The 12,063-nt window shown below is 39.0% G+C and overlaps 1 long non-coding RNA gene across 1 annotated transcript in view; it reads right to left on the reverse strand.

The window, feature by feature from the left end:
- Nucleotides 1-12,063, reverse strand: part of LOC140695856 (uncharacterized) — an 89,977-nt gene that overhangs the window by 52,050 nt on the left and 25,864 nt on the right. The window contains exon 3 of the long non-coding RNA XR_012071686.1: nucleotides 11,724-11,799. This is a non-coding gene — a long non-coding RNA (uncharacterized lncRNA). The remainder of the gene's footprint in view (nucleotides 1-11,723; nucleotides 11,800-12,063) is intronic.

Consider the following 12,063-nt stretch of genomic DNA (forward strand, 5'->3'; position numbering starts at 1 on the left):
ATCAGGCAAGTCATAATTGTGGGACATTCTACAAAATAATTGGCTTGTACTCTTCAAACATATCAGTCATGAAAGACGAGGGAAGACTGACGATCGGTTCCAGATTGAGAGAAAATGAAGAAATATGATAACTAAATACAGCATGTGACCTTGGATTAGATCCTAGACTTTATAAAGGAAATTATTAGGACAATTGGTAAAATGTGAATGGGTCTATACATTAGGTGGTAATATTTTATCAGTATCAATTACTTGAATTAAAAGATTTGACTATGATTACGTGAGAGACTGTTTTAGGAAATACACATTGAGGTATTAAAGGGCAATAGGGTATCATGTCTGAAACCAAATCTCAAATCTTTCAGAAAAATATAATATACACATCGTGTGTGTGTGTGTGTGTGTACGAGAGATAATGATAAAATAAATGTACTAAAATGTCAGTATTTGGGAATCTGATTGAAGGATATACCACAGATCTTTGTGCTGTTCTTGCATCTTTTCTGTAAGTTTAAAATTATTTCAAAATGAAAAGTTAAGGAAAAAACTCAATTATCCCCACCCCTTAATAAAAGGGCATGAAATCACAGTTTTTAAAAAGCCAAAAAAACACAAATGCACACCAATACAAGAAGTAATGGTCTAGAGAGTCTATAAAATGATTCAGAGTAGTATTAAACTATCAAAATATAACAAGGAAAAATGGTTGTCTATTTCACCCAGTTCTGTCGTCCAGGAGATGGATATCAGCATTTGGGTTCCAAATTTATGTCCACTTTTCTCTATTTCAATTTATTGATTTCTAGTTTCTCAAAGAATCATTTTGGTAGATTGCCTCCCTTTCCAGTATTTCTCAGTGAGGCCACTTTCCAAATATCCTTCTAAAGTTTTATAAATGTTCTCAACATGATCACATATCATCTCTCTCTCCTGGAGGAAAAGAGAGACTTCTAAATTCCTAGACAACTCCTAAACAATACCTAGCATGTTAATTTGCGGTATTGTGCCTAAAAATGATCCCTTTTCTCCCCTAGATTTTGGAGTTAAAGTAGGGAAACTTAGACAGGACACAGAAAAGATACTGAGTAGATACTGAATATCTGCACCCTCTGTTTCTTTACAAGATAGGAATTGTATAATATAGCTCATTTTATCTTTTCTTTCTGATTTTCTCTAATTGTGGATATTGAGTTTCATGATTAAAGTTTAGATCTTCTAGGTATGATGCTTTTAAAAACAGAATCTTGGTAAGTCTCAATTTTATGTGTGTTATAAACTACAATAAGCAATATTTACCCTGTGTCATATTCTTCTAAGTTTCCAAATTCTTGATCAATTAGATTAGAAATTGTTTTAGGAAGTTAAAAACTTCTCCCTCAAAAGAAACTAAATAGTGTCTTTGCTGCATTTGGAAGATAAAGTACTTGAGTTTGGGTAAAAATCTATTGTTACAAAGGACCCAGCCAGATCCAAAATGATGATGATGGTGGTGGTGATGGTGATGGTGCTGATGATGGTGAAGAAGGAGAGAAGGGGGAAGGAGATAAAATGATGATGATAATTACTACACGTGCTAACATTTGAGAACTTACATATGCCCCTCTTTCAATGTCTTACATGCCCTTGACATATTTAGTCTTTAAAATAACTCTAAGAAGTAGGTATTATTACTATGCCCAGTTTACAAATAAAGAAACTGAGTTCCAGAGAGACAGGTAAGTTACCAGAGGTCACAGAACCCATAAAATAAAGAGCCAGGCTCCAAACCCAGGTCAGTAGGTCTCTTTCACCCTAACATGTTGAATTAGGAGTTTTGGCCCCCTCTACCAACACACACACACAACTGCTAGATTCCCCAAATTTTCACAGAACTCAGGAGTTGAGTGGGAAAGAATTGTAAGCCTGTCAACTGTTGTAGGTCAGATATCTAGACATGTCTGACACACCTTCGAGGCAAGGGGACCACGGAAGCAAGACTGTAGGTAGCAACCAAGAAGCCCGTGTGTGTGTGTGCATGTGCGTGTGCGTGTGTGTGGGTGTGTGTGAGAAAGAGAGAGGGAGAGACTGAGATTCATAAGTAAGGGCAGCCTCCATAACTGCTTGAAAGGAAAGGGAGCAGTGGTTCAAGATATAAAGGACACTGCCCTGGAATCCACCCTAACTTAAGAGTCAGGGAGAGTTCTCTGCCCTGGGATGATGAAGACTAAATTGCAAAACCAAAAGAAATGCAACTGAAAGTTCAAGCAACCCTGCTGGCTGGCCCTTTCCCATACCCATAACTGAACAGGGGAATGTCAGAGGGGACAGGCACTTGCAGAGGACAGTGGGGAGAGCAGGGAACCTAACTGTGTTTGAGGTAGAGGATGCGTCACCACCACTGTCTGGGTAGCGTAAGGTGACATGAGCAGCCAGGTGGCATCGAGCAGTCCAGCACTCAGCCACCAAGTGGGACAGGCTCAGCAAGAACTACAAGGAAAGGCAGCCTAAAGCAGGTGGGCTACCTTGTGCTTTTCACACAAGGAAACCTTCCTTAGAGGCTGAACTGATACCCAAGAAAGCAGAAGGCCTGAGTTCTCTCTCTGAGGGGCAAGAGTTCTTGAGTTCCGAGCTTTAGGAGTAAAGTCTTCCAGTGACTCATTCTCAGATCCACATGTTCTTGGCACCCAAGGACGTTTGGGTTAACACAAACATTAAGCAGAATGCTCTATGACATTTACTTGCTATTAATGCGTTCTTAAGATCCCTACTTTTACCACATAACTTTCTGTTATAAAGATGAGCCAGGAACAAACAAACAATTAGGAGTCTGTATATTTTCCTGACAAACCATCCAACCTTCTAAATGTAAAAAGTGATGTTTTGCCCTTTCATGCTGTTCTTCCCAAATACAGGTAAAAAATTGTTTAGACACTTAAATGAATCTGGCACACTACCATGACACTTTATTTATTCACTCATTCAGCAAATATTTGTTGAGTGCTTACTCTGTATCAAGTGGTTGATACACAGTGTGAACAAAGTTTATAATGTGGGGAGAGAGATCATTAACTCTGTGCATAATTAATTAGTTAATTATTTGGGATGTTAGATGGCATAACAGCTATGGAGAACAGAAAAAAAAGTAGAGCAGAATAAAGAGAATCAAGAATTACAGACAAGGAGAAGGTTGCAGTTCCAAATAGTATGAATAGTTTTAATGTGTAGTAATGGGAACAAGTCAGAATTGTTTCATCTCACCCATTCCCAGGCTGTCTCCAAATGTGCTGCCAATAACCCACTGTAAAGTTGTCCAAATGAGAATTTCCAGTTGTAATAATTTAACTGGAATCATTTAAATTATTAAATGTAATAAGTTAATTTTGTGTATTATGGTATAATTGAATGATCCATTACAGAACTACATGCTTTTAGAATTGAAACAGTTTAATTAGAAAACTGTTGACTGCTCATCCCACAGGTAAGAAAACCAGATGCTGGGAGGTTAAGTGATTGGCCCCAAATCACTCAGCCATTAAATGGCATAAAAAGACCCAAAATACAGTTCCATCCAATAAAGGTCTTCTTTGTAAACACAATTTTCAGATTTTCCATAACAAATTTACTCTTCTTATTTCCTGTTTAGTTTTTTTTCCTCCTTCCCACACTATCCCCAATTCACCCTGATTCTCTCTGCCTTGCCCTTAGTTATGTGGTGTGGTGTAAGTGTGTGTGTGTCCTTTTGGTGTTTCTTTATGTAAGTACAGGAAAGTATGAATATATCATTCAATCCCTTCTAAAGACAAAAGTAACATATGGACACCGTTCTGGACCTTCGTTTAGCTGCCTTTTTAAAAGAGATCTCCTACCTATTCCCTTGGCCACCCCCTCCCCGCCCCAGTTCCCATCTTGCAGTGAAGGACACAATGCCAGCAGTGATCTTTTCTTAGCAGAGATTGGGACTAGGGAAGAGTTCTTTAATCACAGTTTCAGTTATAAAGGCTGCAGGTTGACTGCAGATAACAGAAACCTGACTTACAGAGGCTCGAACAAATAGGTATTTTATTCTTCTCTTATAACAAGAACTCCCGAGGTAGGTGGTTGCTGGCACTGAGTCAGTAGCTCAGAAATGAATCAGGGATCTGGATCTTGTTTTTTCTTGCTACCACTCTTGAGAGTTGGCTTTTATCTGCTTGCTGTTGCCTTGCAATTGTAAAAAGCTACTGCACCTTTAGGCATTATCTACACTGGAAGGGAGAGGGATTAAAAGTCCTCTTTCTCAAGCAGCTTTGTATTATCGTTCAGGTAGGAGAGTCTCCCTGCCAATCCTCCCATTATACCCCAGACCTGAGTGGCCAGAACTGAGACACATGCCCCTCCTAGGCCAATCACAGGCCAAGAGGAAACACATGACCTTGGTCCATATAAATCCATCAGCCCTGGGGGCCAAAGGTGGGATCCCATCCTCCCAGAGATCCAGGAATTTTTGCCCTCTACCTGAGCAAAACAAGGTCTTTTTTTTTTTTTCCAGCAAGAAATAAAAGGGTCAAGAATGATTACTAGGTGGACAACAGCCAATATCACTAGTAGTCACTACTTGTATGTTTTATATCTTAAGAAGCGTGAGGGTTCTATTAGCTGTTGAAGGTAAATTCCATCTTCTCACAACCCACCCATTGTTTTATGAGGTGTCCTTGCTTTAATATATTCTTTCAAGGACACAGATTAAAAAATTAAGAGGAAAATTACATGAGAACAAGAAAATGAAAGGGTTGAGGGGATTTACTTTCTTTTATGATCTGTGAGGAGAGGAAAAGGAAAGCAGGGCTTCTGTACTTGGCTGGTTATGTCAGAATACAGAACCTGTGCTCTAGTAGGGCTGTTCCAAATGACACAATAAATATAGATGTAAGTAAAGATACACATATCCTAGCTCTGTCTTTCTTAATATGTACTAATTACAAAGGGAAAATGATTAACTTTACAGTGGCAGACATCACCTTAATCAAGGGATCAATGTTAACATCACCCATAAGGGACATCAGTGGAAACCATTTGTCACCTGATAGGATGCAATGAGAACAATAACTTGTCAAATATCTACAACCTGTATCTAATCATGAGGAAACATCAGACTGATTTTAAATGGAACGTAACTGATTTTAAACGGAAGCCCAAATAAAGGATAATCTACAAATTGACTGGCTTGCAATCATCAAAAGTGTCAAGGTCATAAAAGTCAAAAGACGAAGAGGAACTGTTCTAGAGTGAGCACAGAAACTAAAGCTCAGTGACAGCTACATGCAACACATGATTCTGGACTGAATCCTTTTGCTATAAAGGACATTTTTAGAGCAATTAACAAAACTGGAAAGGAGTCTGTGGATTAGATGGCTAGAACACAGATGTTAATTTCCTGATATTGATGTTTGTATTAAGGGTATGCAGGAGAATGCCCTTTTTGTAGAAGTGATGGAACACAATGTCAGCAACTTACTCTCAAGAGGTTCAGAAAAAAATAGGATTTTTGTATTATCCTTGCTAGCTTTCTTTAAGTTTGAGACTGTTTCAAGATAAAAACACTCTTCTGTTGTTTTCACTTAATGATACATAGAGATGCCAATTCTTTGTAATGGCTGCATAGTATTTCATCATAGGACTGTGACTAGTTTTCTATTGACAGACATTTTCATCACTTCAATCTGAGGCTATTACAACCTATACTGCAAAGAATATTTCTGTACCAATAGTATTTTGCATGTGTGCCACTTAATCTATAAAACGAATATCTAAAAGTAGCAATTATCATAACTGATTTTAAATGGAACCATGTTCCAAGATACATAGTGCACAAGGCAAAATGATGAAACAGTAACTAGAAGTACTTTTTAGGCCGATTGATTTGGTTTAATATTTTCATTCTTTGATTCAACAAATTTTGTTTGATTCACTACTGTACAGTAAGTTCTGTATTAATTCTAGAAACAATCATAATCTTTTACCTTCAAAAGGTGTGAAAGTTTGAGAGATTTAGCAGGTGAAAGTTAATCAAAATTTTTTTCCAACTTAAGAAATGTTTTCATATTGATAATTTTTAAATGCAAGAATAAACAATTAGTAACTTTTTTCCCCATAAGGTAGAAGAATTTTGTCAACAAGGAAAGGAAACCCTTTACAAGTTTTAGATACTTCACTAAGATTATCTTATCAGCCTCCATGTTACCATTAATACTATATTAATTAATATTGTCATTGTTATGCTCATTTCAGATAAGTCCAACCAGCAGTTTGATACCCTGATTTCTGATTTTTCCTTCACTTTAAGATTTCACTGTGCTTCCCTGGATGTAACTTTTGTCAACCAGCTCCTGAAAGATGGAGAACAATAGCCCAACTCTTCAAGAACAAAATATTATTTTCAAGGTTGCTTTTTCCACACATTTTTCAGAAAAAATTCAGAAGTAAATACATTCATAAAAATGTTTCAAACATAAGTGGAGGCCACTAAAGACACCACTCTAGGAAACTGACACTTAACAGAGCTGACAAATTGCATAAATGGCCTTTTATGGATATTGATGCCAGCTGTGCAGACAGAGGAGGCTCTCCGTCAAGAATTTATCAAGGAGACCCACAAAATAAATAGTTGTGCAAATCTCAGATATTCCTAGCCAGAGTTGTTAAGGAATAAATAATAACAAACAATTAAGACTCTAATTACAAGGAAATAAATCTCTTAAGGTCAAAAAAGTAATTACTCTAAATTGAGGGCCTTTGGTGAAAAGGGTTTGAGTTGGATCTAGAGACATAGTCCAAATCTGAAGTCAGTCTCTGGTTTTTAAAGGGCCAGGCAAATCTTTGGATGCAGAAGAGTGTAGTGGTTGGGAGCATAGGGATGGCTCCCTCCCTCCGTATTTTATAGTGTGAGCATCCCACAGGTCAGCGATTTACCTTCTGGGAGTCTCAGGTTCTTCAGCTATCAAATGGAGATAATAACTCCTACTTTTATTGTTTCCTAACAAAACAGCCTAACCTAACTGCAGCCCATCTGCGATATGTTGAAATTTGCATATAATCATGCAGTTTGATTTTTGTTGGGCACCTTAGTTAACAAATCATTAAAGAACTGCCCTTAGCCCACCTCGCCTGTCTCCACACTTCCCCTAGTAACTTAAACTTCAGAAATGATCCCCACAATACCACACTGTAGTTCCCCATGCTGTTTCACTTCTGTGTTATTCATGATCAGCTCAAGGGTGACATTCGCCTGGAAGCCTCCTCTCCCACGGGTACCAGCCAAGTCCTGCAGGTGCATGTGTGCCTCTGTGTCTTGGACAGGGGCTGGGTAGGAAATAGGGAGAGGAGGGATATACAGGAAGTGAGAGAGGCATGAGGATGAAGAGGTCCTTTGGGGTCAGATTGGGAATCGCCTTATATGTTACTATGCTAAGGAGTTTGGCCAAATCTTAAGAGCAAAGTCTTATGGAGGCTACAAAGGATCTGGGTAGAACAGTAGCAGGATACAAGACTTTTTATTTATGAAGATGACCTGGCTGCAGTGAGGAGGATAGATTGGATCCAGGTTGGACGATGAGAACATTTCTCCCTGCAAGCTTCCTTCTCGTCTCCTACGAGTTTCGCAGGAGTTGGTTGGTGTATGGACACAGTGGGGTGGCATTTCACAGGGGTCCTGGTGGGGTGGGCATCAGGGACCTTAGGCCTGAGTCTGCCTGTGGCAGCCCAGCCTTTTCCCAAGCTCTGCTCTCAGTATTCCTTTCCTTTTAACAGAGAAGACAGAAGGCAACACCAATATAGTCTAATAATAAAAAAGTGAACAGAGAGTTGGAGAAACGGGGCAGATGCGTATAAAGCTAGTTACCACTTTCGCACACGGACTCCCTGCAAATAGGGGCTTTTCCTATTTCAGTGGTTCTCAAATTTTAGCATGTACCGTAATCACCTGGGGAATCAGCAGTATTCACCATTAATCACCGTAGAATCAGCAGTTCTGATTCTGTAGGTCTAGGGTGGTGCCAATAACTTGCAATTCTAGCAAGATCCCATGTGAGTCTGATGCTACTGGTCTAGGGACCACACTTTGAGAATCATTGTCCTATTTTCCTTCTTTCAATACCTTCAATAACTTGCATGATGGTATTATTTCAACAAAAGAAAACAACGATCGGAGGACTAAGTAACCTGTCCCCTGTCCTAGGTAATAAGTAGAAAACAAAACTTTGTAGCCAGGTTGTGTTTGGCTTAAAAGCCCACATTTTCTCCACTTTGTGCTCCTCTCTCTTCCATATCTGTCTTGAGACAGAGGGAGCTCACAGCTAGTTTCTTTCCATCAGTGTCAATTGCCAACAGCTATTAGGTGTGAGGGTGCAGCTTAAAGGAACATGTTGTAGTCTTGAACCTTTCTTTTTCTCCAAAAACCATTTCAATTCCACGAGCTGTGGTTTGTCACTCTGGCCCAAGGGTGCTATCCAGATCCTGGCTGGGCAGCTGCTCACAGAACACTTGCTGTGACCGAGGATCCATAGGCAACACAACACCTGAAGTCTGCGATCTGGCCACATGCATCTTGCCCTTGAGGCCCTTTCCAGTAAGTTTGAGCCTCTCCCATGCTTGTGCTAGTTCCCCTAAGCACAGCCACAACCGGGTGGTTTCATACGGAATTGCCCACCGGTGCTCTCTGTGGGTCTTTCCCCTTTATTCCCTTTAAATATTTCCACATGCTATGGATGTCCTGCAAACTCTACTTCTGACTTGGAATCTTTTTTTTTTTTTTGAGCAGCATCATTTGCTGGTTGTCCACTTTGGACTAGGAGGAGAAAAAACACCCAGAAAAGCATTCACTTTGATTATACCTGTGCTTTGGAATTAATTATATGCTCTACGGTAATAAATATGTAAAAAGCCAAGATCCTTGTTTTTGGCCAAAGAAAACATTTTGACCCAGTGTTTCATTGTTGCTGGTTTTTTTTTTTTTAACGTAATACTCAACCTATAAAGTAGGCAAGGTTTGTTTCAGGAATTTTTTAAATTATTTCCTTCTGTGTTATTTACAATACATATGTTCCCTTATTGTAATAACAAAGAAGGCTCATTGCCTTGAACCTTTTTTCTTCTGAGTAAGATTTTTTTTTTCCCAAATGGGGAGATAGTAAGCATCAATAATAAATTTTATCCACCTAATTTCACCCAAAGCAGGACTTGATAACCCTCCTGAACTTCCAAACTTACCTCCTCAGTATAGTTCTTTTTTTCAATTGAAGTGTAATTGATTTACAGTGCTGTGTTACTTTCAGGTGTACAGCAAAGTGATTCAATTATACTATCTATATCTATATCTACATCTATACGTATCTCAGTACAGTTCTTATTGACATAGTTTAGTATTCCTTGACTCTAGGTAGCATTTTTGTCCATGTATTTTGTTTGTTTAATTATCAGACTGTATATAGTTTAGATACATAAAAAATTTATTTTCATAAATATAAATTTTTAAAACCTAATGTATTCTTCCCCTTCCTCTACTTTGTCTCCTTTTCTTTTCCCTCTTCTTTTCTGTTCTCCCCTTCCTCTCCCAACGGTTCAGCCTAAAAGCTTAGGTAGGGCTGAGCCAGACAGACACAGTGGGAGACAGACAGGATAGCTCAGCTTTGGAATGTTAAAACTCTAATGAGGTGAGAAAGGTTCACAATAGGTCCTGATGGGTGGCCCACCATGTGAGGTTGCTAAATTTAGCAAATTAAAAACCAGGAAGCCTAGTTCAATTTAAATTTCAGTTAAACAATGAATTATGTTTTTAATATAAGTATATCTCATTCAATATTTGGGACGTATTTACTTTAAAAAAATTACTGTTTACTTGAAATTCAAATTTAAGTGACTGTCCTGTATTTTATCTGCCAACCCTACTAGTGTGGGCTGTCAGAGCTCAGTCTAGATGAAAAGAGCATCCATATGGGGAAGGGGGCAGTAGGGACACTGTCAGTGTCAGTCAAGTGGGATGACAAGGATATCCCTAAAGCAGAGGGACAATGGATCAAGAGATCACTTATTAAGGAAACATATTGAGGATAATGTTGAAGATGGGTGCTACAAATTTGGAAAGGAAAAAATCTATAACAAATCTGCGTTGCAGGATTGGGATTGGAGATACCACTGTGAATTCATGGTTGATCATTTGAAAATGTAATACATATTTGCTTTATATGCATAAGATGAGTTGCAGCAGTGTTTATCTCTAGGGAGTAGAACTGAGTAGCTGGGATATGAGATGGAAAAATTACTTTTCCTTATATTTCCTTTGCTACTTTTAAAATTTTGTGCCATGTGTTCATATTAACTGCACTAGACAGTATTTTTTAAATATTTAAACATGAAAAGAAATAGAATTGGGTTTATTTCAAATCCAAATTTTAGAGGTGGTTGGGACTTCAGAGCTTTTTCGAAACCAAATTCCTGAATTTAAGATGGCATGACTGAGGACTAGATTCTTGTCCTTGGGCAAGTTGCTTGCATCTCTGAACCTCTCTCTCTTCCACCACAGAGCAGAGCACAAAGCAAGGGCTCTGGAGGCCACCTGCTCAGCAACAAGTCATGCCCATCTTCACCTGTCACAGTGCATGACCTTGGGCAAGTCAGCTGGCGTCTTTACATGGAAGGCTCTTCATTTGTTACAACTGTGTTAACTTTATTTCATCAAATCTAACATGGCTTAGATTGCTTAAAATACACCATTATTTTATGTTCCATCAAGAATTTTAAAAGTGCTGTGATTAATTGTAAGATGACAACCCCCAGAGATGCATGTTGACTTCAGCCATGTTAAAATGTGAAAAAATACACATCTTAGGATCAATGTAATCTGATAGTATTTATCAAAGGGAAAAGATACATAATATAAAAGGTTGTCCATTGGTAGTTGGATGAAATTGGATAAATAAGTGGACATAAGGGAAGAAAATCAGGGTGGCATTTAAAAACATTACAAGGATAGGGGAGAAAAGAAACAATGAGAAGATACAATGGGAAGTAAATACCTCAGTCTTTGTACAATTTGGATCAAGAAAGCATAGACAGTTTGCACACACACTTGGAAGTAAACAAAAAACATAAACAAAATAGAATTGGAGTACTTCCCAGGAAGACAGGCACTGGCGTCAAATAATTTGGCCAAGAATTGAAACCCATTCCCTGTTTTGTGATGACATGTTAACTGGAGGCAGCAGATGTGCAATTCTAGGTTGGATACAAAGAAGTAGGCAACACTGACGACCACCCAGGCTGGGTGAGGGTAGAGACTGCCTCTGGGCCACCACGTGGGTGAAGTCAAAAGGAGCAACAAAATAAGAAGGGGCTTTTGTGAGATTTGTAAAATATGTCAATCTAAGCATGAATGCCAGGGAACTTTAGGGGGAACTGTGGGCCTGTTCCCTTCTCCCGTTGACCCTGATGAGATACAGAAATTGAAAAATAACGTGGTTGTGTATCCAGGTTACCCCTCCCATTCCACCAGCTAATCAGCACCGTGTCCCAAATCTGAATGCAGGAAGGAGAGAACCCTGTTTCCAGAAGGAGGCAACCCTGTTTCCAGAAGGAGGCAGAGGCTCTCCCTGGTGTCCCAGGCCGGGATGACAGGTGTCCAGGCAGTCGGTCGATCAGGTCAACTTGACCTTACAATCACCCAGAAGGATGAGGTTGGAGAGTGGGGTGGGGCAGAGGGAGTAAACACTTACCTCACAGAGGTGTTGAGAGAATTAAATGAATGACATCACCACATCTGGCACAGGGTAAGTGCTCAATAAATATCACCTATTGGTAAATGGGGAAAAAAAAAAGCTTCATCACCCATAAAGTGTTATACATATATTTCTATTGTATAGTTTATCTTAAACACCACCACGATTAGAGCCTGATCCTTGAGGCACACAATCTAGACCGCTCTGCAACCTGCCACATGATGTTTATTTCATGCCCTATTACTTCAAATTGAACCCTTTTCCAATAAACTGCATTATATAAACTTGTTCATAAGCAATAGTTTTGTGCATGGGGTGCTGTGTATCTTTCAAATAT

This window comes from Vicugna pacos, chromosome 4 (genome assembly GCF_048564905.1).
Source record: "Vicugna pacos chromosome 4, VicPac4, whole genome shotgun sequence".
Classification (NCBI taxonomy): Eukaryota; Metazoa; Chordata; class Mammalia; order Artiodactyla; family Camelidae; genus Vicugna; species Vicugna pacos.